Raw genomic sequence first — 16,173 nt, 5'->3', positions numbered from 1 at the left:
CCTTGTACTCCACCTTCAAGTTCATTCTTCCAAAGTGTATCACTTCACACTTTTCAAGATTGAACTCCATCTGCCACTTCTTCGCCCAACTCTGCATCCTGTCTATATCCTGTTGTAACTATACAACAACCTTCTACACTATCCACAACCTCTCCAACCTTCAAGTCATCTGCAAATTTACTAACCCACCTGTCCACTTCCTCATCCAAGTCACTTGTAAAAATCACATAGAGCAGAGGTCCCAGAACAGATCCCTGCGGAACACCACTGGTCACCGACCTCCAGGAAGAATAGAGTCACAGAGCACCACAGCACAGAAACAGGCTCTTTGACCCATCTAGTCCATGCTGACCTGACCTTCTGCCTAGTCCCACCTACCTGCACCCGGACCATATCCCTCCAAACCCTCCCATCCATGTACCTATCCAAACCTCTCTTAGATGTTACAATTGAACCCACATCCACCACTTCCACTGGCAGCTCGTTCCACACTCGCACCACCCTCTGAGTGAAGTAGTTTCCCCTCAGATTCCCCTTAAATATTTCACCTTCCACCCTAAAACTATGTCCTCCAGTTCTAGTCTCACCCAACCTGAGGGGAAAAAGCCTGCATGCATTCACCCTATCTATCCCCCTCATAACTTTTTATACCTCTATAAGATCTCCCCTCATTCTCCTGCGCTCCAGGGAATAAAGTTCTAACCTATTCAACCTTGCCCTATAACTCAGGTCCTCAAGTCCCAGCAACATCCTCGTAAAGTTTCTCTGCACTCTTTCAAGCTTATTGATATCTTTCCTGTAGGTAGGTGACAAGAACTGCACACAATGCTCCAAATTCGGCTTAACCAAGGTCTTATACAACTTCAACATAACATCCCAACTCCTGTACTCAATGTCCTTATTTATAAAGGCCAAATGCTAAAAGCTCTCTCTACGACCCTATCTACCTGTGGCGCCACTTTCAAGGAATTATGAACCTGTATTCCCAGGTCCCTTTGTTCTACCGCACACCTCAGAGCCCTACCATTCACTGTGCAAGTCTTACCCTGGTTTTTCCTCCCAAAGTGCATCACCTCACACTTGTCTGCATTCAATTCCATCTGCCATTTTTCAGCCCATTTTCCAAGCTGGTCCAGGTCAGTTTGCAAGCTTTGATAGCCTTCCTCGCTGTCCACTATGTCCCCAGTCTTGGTGTCATCCGCAAATTTGCTGATCCAGTTTACCACATTGTCATCTAAATCATTCATATAGATGATAAACAACAACAGACCCAGCACCGATCCCTTTGGCACATCACTAGTCACTGGCCTCCAGTCAGAGAGAGAACCATCTACTACCCCTTTCTGGCTTATCCCACTAAGCCAATGTTGAATCCAATTGGCTACTTCATCCTAAACGCCAAGCGACTTAACCTTCTGGATCAGCCTCATGCGGGACTTTGTCAAAGGCCTTGCTAAAGTCCATGTAGACAACGTTCACCGCCTTTCCCACATTGACATTCTTGGTAACCTCCTTGAAAAACTCTATAAGATTGGTTAGATGTAACCTACCACACGCAGAGCCATGTTGACTAACCCTAATCAGGCCCTGTCAATCCAAATACTTATATATCCTGTCCCTCAGAATACCTTCCAATAATTTACCCACGACTAGCAACAGGCTCACTGGCCTATAATATCCCAGTTTATTTTTAGAGCCTTTCTTGAACAACAGAACAACATGAGCTACACTCCAGTCCTCCGGCACCTCACCTGTGGCTAAGGACGTTTTAAATATCTCTGCCAGGGCCGTTGCAATTTCTGTACTAGCCTCCCACAAGGTCTGAGGGAACACTTCGTCAGGCCCTGGGGATTTATCCACCTTCGCCTTAAGACAGCCAGCACGTCCTCTTCTGTAATCCAGATACGGTCCATGACCTCACTACTCTTTTGCCTCAGTTCTTTAGACTCTGAGTCTGTCTACAGAGTAAATACGGATGCAAAAAATTCATTTAACATCTCCTCCATCTCTCTCGGTTCCAAGCATAGATGACCACTCTGATCTTCAGGAGGACCAATTTTGTCCCTTGTACCCTTTTGCCATGACCAAAGTAGTCAAAAGTCCAAAGGTTTGCATTATGGAACTGATCTCCTCCGCACCAACAATGGCTGCTGCAGGTTGCTGACAGCTTCAGATTTAGGCTCCACAATCATCAACAAAACGTTCTTTGATGGTGAAGTCAACATTCGTGTTGCAAAGGCTGCAGGTGCTATATCCAAGTGGAGCAAGAGAGATGGACCAATACTCTCCATCTACTACCACCTTCTGCCTTCTGTGGGCAAGCCAATTCTGAATCCATGCAGCCAAGTCTCTGTGGATCCCATGCCTCGTGACTTTCTGGATGAGCCTACCACGGGAACCTTGTCAAACACCTTACTAAAATCCATATACATCACATTCACCCTCTGCCTTCATCAATTTGTTTTGTCACCTCCTCAAAAAAATCATTTAGGCTTGTGAGGCATGAACTACCTCTCACAAAGCCATGCCGACTATCCCTAATAAGACTATACTTCTCCAAATGCTTGTAATTCCCGTCACTAAGAATCTTCTCCAATAGATGGACCACCACTGATGTAAGACTCACCGGTCTATAAATCCCAGGATTATCCCTATTACCTTTCTTGAACAATGAAACAACATTTGCCAACCTCCAGTCCTCTGGTACCACTCCTGTGGCCAGGGAGGATGCAAATATCATCGTCAATGCCCCAGCAGTCTCTTCCCTCACTTCCCATAGTAACCTGGGGTACATCCCGTTTGGCCATGGGGATTTATCTATCCTAATCTGTTTCAGAAGCTTCGACACTAACTCTTTCTTAACCTCCATAGGACGCTCAAAGTGGCTGCACAGGTTGACTTTGTGGTTAAGAAGGTATATGGTGTATTGTCCTTCATCAATCGGGGAATTGAATTTAGGAGCCGAGAGGTATTGTTGCAGCTATATAGGTCCCTGGTCAGACCCCACTTGGAGTACTGTGCTCAGTTCTGGTCACCTCACCACTGGAAGGATGTGGAAGCCATAGAGAGGGTGCAGAGGAGATTTACAAGGATGTTGCCTGGAATGCGGAGCATGCCTTATGAAAGCAGGCTGAGGGAACTCGGCCTTTTCTCCTTAGAGCGACAGAGGATGAGGGGGGGGACCTGATAGAGGTATATAAGATGATAGGAGGTATTGATCGGGTAGATAGTCAGAGGCTTTTCCCCAGGCTGAAATGGTGGCCACAAGAGGACATAGGTTTAAGGTGCTGGGGAGTAGATATAGAGGAGATGTCAGGGGTAAGTTTTTAACTCAGAGAGTGGTGAGTGCATGGAATGGGCTGCCGGAAACGGTGGTGGAGGCGGATACGATAGGGTCTTTTAAGAGACTGTTAGATAGGTACATGGAGCTGAATAAAATAGAGGGCTATGGGTAAGCTTAGTAATTTCTAGGGTAGGGACATGTTCGGCACAGCTTTGTGGGCTGAAGGGCCTGAATTGTGCTGTAGGTTTTCTATGTTTCTATGTTTCTCAACATGCTCCAGCACATTCGCCTGTTCTACACTGACCTCACATTTGTCAAAGTCCCTCTTCCTGGTGAACACTGAAGCAAACTATTCATTAAGGACCTTCCCTACCTCTTCCACCTCCAGGTACATGTTTTCCCCTTTATCCCTGAGTGGTGCTACCCTCACGAGTTATCCTCCTGTTCTTCACGTACGTGTAGAACCTGAGGATGACTCGAGGTTGACAGGGAAAGGTTGTTGTCATGACACCATGTCACTAAGCTCTCTATCCCCTTCCTGTACTCCGGCTCATTGTTATTTGAGATACAGCTCTGCACAGTGGTGTCATCTGCAAGTCTGTAGACAGAGTTAGAGCAGAATCTGGCCATGCAGTTGAGTATATAGGGAGTAGAGTAGGGGACTGGGGACTCAGCCTTGTGGGGCACCAGTGCTGAGGATAATCGTGGCGGAGGTGTTTCTGCCTATCCTCACTGATTGTGGTCTGTTGGTCAGGAAGTCAAGAAGACAAGGACCCAGTTGCATCACAGATGTTGAGCAGCTTAGGGATGCAACAGCTGGAAAGGACGATAAAATGATTTAGGGGGCATTAAATTGGAGAATCCACTTGCATGTTTCACACATAAGATAAGATATTTCTTTATTAGTCACATGTACATCGAAACACACAGTGAAATATGTCTTTTTGCATTGCTAAGAATGTGCAAGGGGCAGCCCGCAAGTGTCACCACTCTTCCAGCGCCAACATAGCATGCCCACAGCTCCTAACCTGTATGTCTTTGGAATGTGGGAGGAAACTGGAGCACCCGGAGGAAACCCACACAGACACGGGGAGAACGTACAAACTCCTTACAGGCAGCAGCGGGAATTGAACCCAGGTCGTTGGCGCTGTAATAGTGTTACGTTAACTGCTATGCTACCGTGCCGCCCATCCATCCCCAACCCCTCCACATGGAATCCACTTTTCCATTAATGTTAGCACTTTGATTTCAGAAGAGTTAGTACACAAGGAAAACAGAGAGCTCTATTCCTCAGGTTGTATTTTTACCAATATTACAATTGAAATGTTCCATTGGCTTAAACAAAATGATTATAGTCCAACATAAGACTCACTTAATGTGCTTTTATTGCTTCTTGAGTTCCTCTCAGCCACATATTTTCCAGAGTTAATTTCATGCATTTCAGGATCAGTGATAATACTTTTTCTGTCATAAGAACCTAGGAACAGAAAAAAATAGGAACAGAAGTAGGTGATGAAAGTCAAGCCAACGCAGGACTTATACTATGAACAGTAGGGCACGAGGGAGTGTAATGGAACAGAGGGACCTAGGAGTACAAGTGCACAGTTCATTGAAAGTGGCCTCACAGGTAGACAGGATAGCGGAAAAGGCATTCACACTGGCCTTCGTCAGTCAGGGCACTGAGTACAGGAGTTGGGACATTATGCTGCAGTTGTATAAGTCATTGGTGAGGCTGCACTTGGAGCACTGTGTACAGTTTTGGTCACCCTGTTATAGGAAAGACGTGGCTAAACTGGACAGAGCGCAGGAAGGATTTATGAGGATGTTGCCAGGACTAGAGGGCCTGAGTTATAGGGAGAGGTTGGCCAGGCTAGGACTTTATTCCTTGGAATGTAGGAGAATGAGGGGGTGACCTTATAGAAATGTTTAAAATTATGAGAGGCACAGATAAGGTGGATGGTAACAGTCTTTTCCCCAGGGTAGGGGAGTCCAAAACTAGGGGGCACAGATTTAGGGCGAGAGGGGAAAGATTTAAAAGGGACCTGAGGGGCAACTTTTTCACGCAGAGGGTGGTGAGTGTATGGAACGAGCTGCCAGAGGAAGTGGGTGAGGCAGGTACAATAGAATCATTTAAGAAGCAGTTGGATAGGTACATGGAGGGGCGGGGCTTGGAGGGATATGGGCTGAACGCAGGAATTTGGGACCAGCTGGGTGGACCCTGTGGTCGGCATTGACTGGTTGGGCTGAAGGTCCTGTATCCATGCTGTATTGCTCTGTGACTCTATGACTCTATGTGATTACTCAGGCCTGTTCCACTATTCACAGTCATGGCCTTAGTAAACTCTTCCCCTTCATGCAGCTTCTGTTGACAAATGTTTTTATTTTCAGAGTGACACAGACTGGAGCTTGAGGTTTAAAGTAGGAAACTGAAATGGATGTTGTGGTAATGGCCTTTTGACCAGTTCAGGGAGTTTGTCTGAAACCAGTTGATCTGCTCCTTTACCCTTGTCTACCCCAAATGAACCCATCACAGACATCAATGTTATCATAAGTGAGCTACAGGCATTGTACAATCTTTTAGCTGGAGCCTCTGAAAATATCATCACTGATACCAGCCTTCATGAACAGCCTAGATGTCCCAGTGCAGAAGTAGTGTAACTCCTGCATTGAAAGCAATGGCACGTAACACTTTCAATTTTGGTGGTAAATTCGCTTCCTTTCATTTGTTCTCAGTCCATTGTATAACTGTCTGAAGTGAATTGCAGAAGTTCTATGCAGTTGAAAGACACCACATTGAACCTCTTTGTTGTCACAGTTTATATATTCCTCTCACAACCCATCAACCCTTTACTTTTAGAAATTGAAAATATCCATTTGGTCCTTGACACTTCCAGCTGTAAAAAAAATGTTCAATTGAAAGGCATTCAATAAACTGTCAACCTGGAAAACATCATAAAACAAAAGTAGTTTTACCAAAGCTACAGGGGAATAAGAGGAAGCCCTGGGTCTTTTTGTTGCTGGATGTTGAATAAAGCTTATAGGTGTAGAGACTTAGACAGCTTTTCAATCAGGCGGGTAGCTCTCTGAAGCTGAAAGCACTATCATGTCTGGCATTTTGTCTTTTGAACACATTGAGCGAATTCTTTGGATTAAAAATCTCTTATCTTACAATGCTAGGTACTTACTTGATTCAATGATGTAATATCTCTCAAGGTAATGGTTCATTTTCAACTTCTTTAATTTCAATAGACCTATTCTTTTCATTGGGGATAAGACAGCATCTGGACAAGTAATTTATTCTTGTTCTAGCTTTTTAGCAAATCCACTTTTTAAAGCAATATTCAGCCTCTGTAAAAGGTACCAAATATCTTATCCTCAGAGAATGATGGAGTGCAGAAGGGGGCCATTTGGCCCATCATGTTTGTGTCAGTTCTGTGAGAGAGCCATCGAATTAGTCCCACTGCTACTTTGCCCTCGGCCCTGAGAGTGCTTCCTCTCGGGGGACAAGCGTTTGTCCTTCTCAAGGTTATTTTTAAATCTGCTTCATTTTCAGACACAGCACTCCGGATCACAACAGATTAGTGAATTAAAAAAAAGCCTTCTCCTTTGCAGTGACCTGGCAGTAAATAGCTTCTATGATATTTTAACTCTATGAGGAGAAATTATCTTTAATGTGTCCTTCTTCAGAGCACTTCCCTGTAGCTGTGACACTTTACTCTGTATTCTGTTATTGTTTTACCCTGTACTACCTCAATGCACTGTGAATGGATTGATCTGTATGATCGGTATGCAAGACAAGTTTTTCACTGTGCCTCGGTACAACAGACAATAATAAACCAATACCAATACAAAACCCTAAGTCCATCCACTTCTTTCACTTAAATTACACTGAGTTGGTAATGCTACTTGTGCAATTCATTTACAACTATCCTAATTGCTTACAGAGCCCTTGATATCCAGCAGCATTAAATATTGGGCTGGATCAAATGATGACTGCCTGGTGGGGGGGGGGGCGATGGACAATCTGACCACCTGCTCCATCCCCAGACTTACTGAGTCCAGGAGTGTTCCACAATGAATGGAAACAGAAAATACTGGAGATGTTCAGCAGGTCAGCCAGCAGCCGTGGAGAGAGAAACAGATGCAATTTCAGGTTAACTCTGTTAACTCTCCACCTGCTGAGCATTTCCAGTAATGTCTGTTTTAATATCGATCTCCAGCTCCTGCTGTGTTTTCCTCTGTTCACCTGCATATTGGACCAACTTGGGCTGAGGAGCTGAACGAATTTCACATCTGATCTCCTAGCTTTACGCCGGCCATAGCTGCCACAACTTGCTGACCTGTATTATACGGTAAATAAAGGCAAGAGGCTTGTTCATTTTTGGCTTGATTTAAATTAATAATGTTTTAATTAATTTGTGTCACCTAAATTTGTTTAAAGTGATTTTTTTATTTTTCTATTTAATCATCTTACATTTTTAAATTAATTAAATATTTCTTAACTGCTTGTAAATCTCTCTGATCATCAAAGATGTTTGGAAATGCTGAAACAGGCCTTTACTAGGTGGTCAGGGTGGTGTGGGCAGGACCTTGGTTCGTGCTGCTTGAGGCAAGGTCACTGGCTGTGGAATGCCCATGGTGACAAGGGCTTAAGGTCCATGGGGGCTTTATAGTTGTCAAGAGGTGTGTGGGTGGCGGGTTTGGGGGTGATGGGGATGATGGGGTGAGGGGTGTGAGATACAAACCAGAGTCAGCAAGGCCTTCCCCTTTGAAATAACATCACGTTACCTGAACTATGAGAGTCCCCCACACCCCAGAACATGACGGTGTAACATTCCCTCTCCTTCTGCTACACAAATCCTACCTCCCATCCCTACCCCTATCCCTAACCCCACCCTCTTCCCCCACCACACAGCCACACCGTCTTTTGGGGGAAGCAAAGAAAAATAGGAAAAAGAATAGGGTTAATAAAGGAAAAAAACAAACTAATTGTTTTGCAGCAATGATTTCTCCTGTTTCCAAGTATTACATAGTTTGCTGAGTCTTCTTACTTGAATGAACATCTATCTGTAGCAGTGCCTTTGGTTGAATATCACTTTGGAATCTTTAAGAGTATCAGCAGGTAGTTTGGGCAAGAACAGTAGCTCCCCTGTGTGCAGGACAGAAAGGGTTCTGTAGCCCGACTGTGAATCAACTTCAGGCTGATAGCTGGCGCTGTTGTTTCATCTGATATCAACAGGAACTGTCCTTCGACAGTGTAGAACTGTCCTTCTACAGTGGAGATTACACAGAGAATCAATTCAAGCTGGGCTCCAGAGGCAAGAAATCAGTTTATTCATTGCCATTATAACTTCACTACCTGGATCAGAACTTTCTACTTGTTTAAACCAAGTTCAGGTATTATTTTTATTCACTCCGGTTGCCATCTAGTCGCAGAGTCACAGAGCAATACAGCACGGATACAGGCCCTTCAGCTCAACCAGTCCATGCCGACCACGGTGCCCACCCAGCTAGTCCCAATTCCCTGCGTTCGGCCCATATCCGTCCAAGCCCCGCCCCTCCATGTACCTATCCAAGTGCTTCTTAAATGATACTGTTGTACCTGCCTCGCCCACTTCCTCTGGCAGCTCGTTCCATATACTCATCACCCTCTGCGTGAAAAAGTTGCCCCTCAGGTCCCTTTCAAATTTTTCCCCTCTCACAAATCTATGCCCCCTAGTTTTGGACTCCCCTACCCTGGGGAAAAGACTGTTACCGTCCACCTTATCTGTGCCTCTCATAATTTTAAACACTTCTATAAGGTCGCCCCTCATTCTCCTACGTTCCAAGGAATAAAGACCCAGCCTGGCCAACCTCTCCCTATAACTTAGGCCCTCGAGTCCTGGCAACATCCTCGTCAATCTCTTTCATTTGAAATAAGAGTTCTCACATTGTAGTTTTAAAGAAGAGCAGAGGCATTGAGGCATTATACTGTGTGTCCTGCTCACTATATATGCACTCTGGTCACTATACTCCGTGTCCTGGTCACTACACTGTGTGTCCTGGTCACTATACTGTGTGTCCTGCTCACTATATATGCACCCTGGTCACTATACTGTGTGCCCTGGTCACTATACTCTGTGTCCTGGTCACTATACTGTGTGTCCTGCTCACTACAAATGCACCCTGGTCACTATACTCTGTGTCCTGGTCACTACACTGTGTGTCCTGCTCACTATACTGTGTGTCCTGGTCACTATACTGTGTGTCCTGGTCACTATACTGTGCAGCCTGGTCACTATACTGTGTGTCCTGGTCACTATACTGTGTGCCCTGGTCACTATACTGTGCATCCTGGTCACTATAATGTGCACCCTGGTCACTATACTCTGTGTCCTGGTCACTATACCCTGTGTCCTGGTCACTATACTCTGTGTCCTGGTTACTATACTGTGCACCCTGGTCACTATACTCTGTGTGCTGGTCACTACACTGTGTGTCCTGGTCACTATACTGTGTCCTGGTCACTATATATGCACCCTGGTCACTATACTCTGTGTCCTGGTCACTACACTGTGTGTCCTGGTCACTATACTGTGTGTCCTGGTCACTATACTCTGTGTCCTGGTCACTGTATTGTGCACCCTGGTTAATATACTGTGCGCCCTGGTCACTATACCCTGTGTCCTGGTCACTGTACTGTGCACCCTGGTCACTATACTGTGCGCCCTGGTCTCTATACCCTGTGTCCTGGTCACTGTACTCTGTGTCCTGGTCATTATTCAGAATCAGAATCAAGTTTATTATCACTGACATATATGTTGTGAAATGTGTTGTTTTGTAGCAGCAGTACAGTGCAAAACATAAAAATACTATACCTGGTCATTACATCATTATATGGAAATATGGAATATGAAATATGGAATGGGGCGGCACAGTGGTGCATCAGGCATCTACTGCTGAAGTTAACATCCAGGAAAGTATTCCCTCTCAGCTTGTCCACCTTACAACAGTAATGACACTTCAATGGCACTTCATGGGCTATAACACATTTGGAATACCTAGAGCTGAGTAAGGCTTTATATAAATGCAAATCTTCTCTTTTATTCCAGTGCTCACTGGCCTGCCCTCCCACCCAACATCCCACACAACTTCAACTGAACCAAAACTCTGCAGTCCTTAATTTGGACCAGGTTCCCTTTCATCTTCTGTGTTACTGACCTAGACTGGCCCCTGATCCAACAACACTTCAGTTTAAACATCCTCAGCCTTGTTTAGGAATCCTTGTGTGGTGGTCCCTTGTGCAGTTTCTGTTAATTCCTTCAGCACTGTCAGCTCCTGAAATCTCATTGTTCCTCTGATCCTTACACATCCCCAATTTGAACTACTCCGGATTTGGTGACCATATTTGTGGCTGTGAAAGCACCAATCTCTGGAATTCCTTCCTTAAATCTCTCTCGTTCTCTATCTTTCCTCCTCTGAGCAGGTTTGCAAAACCAGTGTTTTGAGAAGGCTTTGGCCACCTGTCCTGTTATCTCCTTCTGTGGCTCTGAGTCAAATTTTGATTAATAAAACTCTTGGGATGTGTCTTGGGGCATTTTGGTACATTAAACATTCCACATAAATACACGTTGCCGTTGTTGTCATTTTGCCATTCACGTGATCTATGATTACGCTGCTCATGGGGATAACATTTCAATAGGAATTGTGGTCACATCCTGCTGGCTGTTCTGACATGTTTTTAATATCTTGATCTCATTAATCTTGACTCAATGAAATGAGAAGTAGTTTTAGATTTAGCCACTGGGTGACACTGTGGGCCACAGGAGCACAGTTTAACCATCTGCTGGTGTTCTGCCTGTTTTGAGATGAAAACCATTCTCTGGACATCTGATAAAACAGACGAGGCATACACGGTCATTACATGGTGGAAATTACATCATTGTTGACACATCCATTAATCGAAATCTACAGAAAGCAAAACAAACAGATACGTGCACTGTGCTTTGGTTGAGCAGCACAGGTTGTGCCCCATTCCACCCACCACCATTTGTGGATGCTTCATGTGGACGGGCCATGTGCCCGCATGTGCCAAGTGGGTACCCACTTATACCAACAAAATGGGGTCCTGTTTCATACAGATGACTCAGACACAATATTGACATGTCATTGCAGAGGCTGTATGTGGGAACACCCCACCCACTGTGTGTGTCTCAGAGAGGGTACAAATAAAACAGCAGTGACATTGATTTGTTGCACTATTAGAATTTTACCTGGGTCTTCCCTGGTAATTGGTAATTTGCTCATTGGATTGTTATTGTTACATGTATCGAGATAAGGTGAAATGCCATCCAAATAGATCATTCCGTACATAATTACATTGAGGTAGTACAAGGAAAAACAATAACAGAATGCAGAATACAGTGTTACAGTTACAGAGAAAGTGCAGTGCAGGCAGAAAATAAGGTGCAAGGGCCAAGACCAGGTAGACTGAGAGATCAAGAATTCATCTGTGTTGTACAAGAGATCTGTTCAATTGACTTATAACAGTGGGATAGAAGCTGTCCTTGAGCCTGGTGGTACATGTTCTTAAGCTTTTGTATCTTCTGCCCGATGGAAGGAGGGAGAAGAGAGAATGTCTGTGGTGGGTGGGGTCTTTGATTATGTTGGCTGCTTTCCCAAGGCAGCAAGAAGTGTAGACAGAGTTCATGGAGGGGAGGCTGGTTTTCGTGATGTGCTGAGCTGTGTCTACAACTCTCTGCAATTTCTTGCGGTCTTGTGCAGAGCAATTGCCATACTAACCTGTGATGCATCCAGATAGGATGCTTTCTATAGCGCAAGTGTAAAAATTGGTGAGGGTCATTGGGGACATGTCAAGTTTCCTTAGCCTTCTGAGGAAGTAGAGACATTGGTGTGCTTTCTGGGTCATAGTGTTTATGTGACTAGACCATAGCGTCACATGGTGATATTTACACCTAGGAACTTGAAGCTCTCAACCATCTCCACCTCAGCACCATTGAAGCATACAGGGGTGTGTACTCCACCCTGCTTCCTGAAGTCACTGACCAGCTCTTGTTTTGCTGACATTGAGGGAAAAGTTGTTGTCATGTCACTATGTTACTAGGCTCCCTATCTCCTTCCTGCACTCCACCTCGTTGTTTGAGATCCAGCCCACTATGGTGCTGTCATCTACAAACTTGTAGATGGAGTTAAAGCAGAAGCTGGCCACACAGTCATGAATGTATAGGGAGAAAGGTAAGGGGCTGAGGACGCAGCCTTGCTGGGCACCAGTAATGAGGATAATTGTGTCATGCCTATTCCAAATGGGTAATGTGTAGCTTGACCATGCTCAAATATTGACTGATATTGAGTGATCTAACCCCTAATTTAAATGTCTTTTATGATCTTAACAAACCCAGAGGACATTTTCTACATGGGCCACTGGCCTCCTTTGTAGGATGAGTTGGGATAGTCCAAGTGTTTTGCTCTTACTTCAGGTCTGAGGCCCCTGATTTAGAAAGTATGGGGAGCAGCATCTGATACACTTCACTGCACTGCACCCCTGCCATCTCGTCATCCAACAATGCATGTGAAATCTGCTGGCCTTACGTAACAATGAGTTATGGCAGCTCAGGGCAGACATCAAATGACCTGTTTAAAAACTATTCCTGATGCTTGTTCAGGTCCTTGGTCATTTACTGGTGAGACTCACTAACTGTGACAGTAAAAGCAATAGTTTGAACTATTACTATATTTCCAACTACACCAAGATTTGTTTGATACTTCAAAAGGAACAAAATCCCTCAGGGTAAATTTTAAATCAATGAATGTATTGCTTTAGGTTCAGCATTGTCACTCTCTCAGACACTAGTCTAGCTTTGATGAGCAAATCAGTTTGCCAATGGTTAATGCCCTCCCATGCATGCTTTTAAACCAATGGGAAGAACCCTGTTATCCTCCAGGCACTTTTATGTTGTCTCCAGTGATCTCATTGGCTACGTCACGTAGACTGCTGAATAAGAACTCGGAGCATTTATATCTCTGCCATAAATCTTGTTCAGAAGTAACATCTTTTCTTCTTGCAAGTAGTAAGAATATCTGTATTTACTTCCTCTATATTTAGTCCATGATAATATAACTTCTGGCAATAACATTACATTCCCCTGAGGGGTCCTGGGCTAAGAGCTGTGTCATTCACAGGTGTATTTCTGCAGTGTTCCAGAGGCAGACGGAGCAAGGATTCGGCCAGGTAAGGCCGGATACAAATCAGCAAGCTGGTTTTCGCCCTACGAACATTTAGAACAGTGCTGAAGCTTGGTATCTCTCAATTCAGTACAACTTCCTGGCATAAAAATAAGGAACATGCCATGCTTCTCAACTTTGATGATTTACTTTATGTGCCTTAATATAATGTCTTCCCATTCTCTCCAGCTTTCTTGCAACTGTTTGCTGAATGGTCACCCATGATTCACTCAAAAGCACACATCAGAGTATTTGGTGTTCGTCCATTTCTCAGACAAGCTGTTTGTTGACTGCTTACAGACACCATCTAAGAGGGCTTGTTTGATTTTTAGGTACTTATTGCATTGGAATTCCTTTTACAGTGCATGAAATCACAATGCTTTGAAACATAACTTTTCATTTCCATGGAAAAAAAGTGATCAAAAAGCCCTTGTGAGTCACTGAGCAATTAATTTGCACAGTTTACAATCACTTACTGAGCCAAAATGCAAGAACTTGCTGCAATATTTTATTTTGCTGTCAACATTGAGTCTGTGTAAAGATTGGAGGTCATTTTCTCATGTACCAAGAGTGCACCTCAGAATTCTGGGCAGGCAGTCCTCCTGATTTTCCAAGATTTTAAAGGAAAAGTCAATCTGTCAAAGGAAATCTGTAATTTTAGGTATTACAGGCCGTCCCCAAGTTACAACAGGTTTCCACGTCTGAGCACTCTTCATAACCCAAACAGTTCACAAGTCGGAAATGTGGCCACAAAACAAGTTCCCGGGTGGTAGAAAGTACCTGTAGCCCCACAGCAGCTGGCAAATCCGTCCTGCCGGTCTCCTAAATGCTTGTTCGCGTGTTCGGACTGTACACAAGTCGGGCGTTTGTAAGCTGGGGAGGACGTGTATATTGTATCACTGTAGTTTTTTTGCTGCAAAGGATTCATTTATTTTGAAAAAAATCTGGCCAAGTAGTTTACATCACTCTGTTGCTAAGATGCTTCACGCTTCTTAAGGTGATAGATTAATTTAATGGGAATCTTACATTCTTCAGTTTATTTACAAGATGTGAACATACTGGTAAGGCCAACATTTATCATTATCCCTTGTTGCCTGTTACATTGCTGCAAAGCAGATGCACCACATGCCTCTCCTGTCTATCAGGATAACAATATAAACACAAACATGGATACAGAGAGAACTGCATATTCATGCTTAAAGTTACACTGAGGTTCTTGAAGTTCAGGTGGTGGAGGTACTCCCACAGACCCGTTGGATATAGAGTGCAAGGATGTTGCTGACAAAAGAATAGTGAAATATTTCCAAGTCAAGATAGTGTATGACTCGGAAAGGAACATGCAGCTGATGGTGTTCCAAAAGCATGCTTCCCATACATTTCCAAGTGGAAGATACCGTCAAGGATCTTTGACGTTAAACAGTTCATCTTGAAAATTATCTGCACTGCAGCCATGACGAGTAGGTGAGGTACGACTTAAGAAGGATTCTGTTTCCTGGAGCACCATTTGCTGTCCTGACGGTTGTTGCCACAGTTTTCATTCAGGTAATTAGAGGGTGTTCCACTGTGCCTTTGGCTTGTAAATGGTAAAAAGGCTATGGGAAGTAAGGACGTGAATAACTCCCTGCAGGTCACCCTGCCTGCTCTTGCTATTTATGTGGCTTTCCTACTTGGCTTTCTGGCCAATGATGACTGTCAGAATGTTGATGGTCGGCAAGTTGATGAAGTCATGTTGTGATATTTAGACTCCCCCATGATGGTGATGGGGTTCTGGTTTTGCATTTGTGTGACATGACTGTCACTTTCCACTTTGCAGCTCAAGTCTAATTAATGCCCAGCTCTTCATGCATTCAGGCACAGATTCCTTCAATACATGGACGTCGTAAATGGAATTGGACACCATGTAAATCATCAGCAAGTTTAATGGCAGGACTCTTAGCAGTGTGGAGGAACAGAGGGATCTTGGGGTCCACATCCATAGATCCCTCAAGGTTGCCACACAGGTCAATAGGGTTGTTAAGAAGGTGTATGGAGTGTTGGCCTTCATTAGTCAGGTATTGAGTTCAAGAGCCGCGAGGTGATGTTGCAGCTCTATAGAACTCTGGTCAGACCACAATTGGAGTATTGTGTTCAGTTCTGGTCGGCTTATTATAGAAAGGATGTGGAAGCTTTAAAGAGGGTACAGAGGAGATTTACCAGGATGCTGCCTGGATTGGAGAGCATGTCTTATGAGGATAGGTTGAGTGAGCTGGGCCTTTTCTCTTTGGAGAGAAGGAGGATGAGAGGTGACTTGATAGAGGTGTACAAGATGATAAGAGGCATAGATCGAGTGGACAGTCAGAGACTTTTTCCGAGGGCGACAATGGCTAACATGGGACATAATTTTTAGGTGATTGGAGGAAGGAATAAGGGAGTTGCCGGGGTAAGTTTTTTTACACGGAGAGTGGTGGGTGTGTGGAACGCACAGCCGGCAGAGGTGGTGGGAGCAGATGCATCAGGGACATTTAAGAGACTCTTAGATAGCCACATGAATGATAGAGAAATGGAGGGCTATGTGGGAGGGAAGGGTTAGATAGAGCTTAGAGCAGGATAAAATGTTGGCACAACATTATGGGCCAAAGGGCCTGTACTGTGCTATAGTGTTCCATGTTCTAAGTGTCCCTGTGTCTGAG

This window comes from Pristis pectinata, chromosome 5, assembly GCF_009764475.1.
Source record: "Pristis pectinata isolate sPriPec2 chromosome 5, sPriPec2.1.pri, whole genome shotgun sequence".
NCBI classification, from domain to species: Eukaryota; Metazoa; Chordata; class Chondrichthyes; order Rhinopristiformes; family Pristidae; genus Pristis; species Pristis pectinata.
This window is presented reverse-complemented; position numbering follows the sequence as displayed.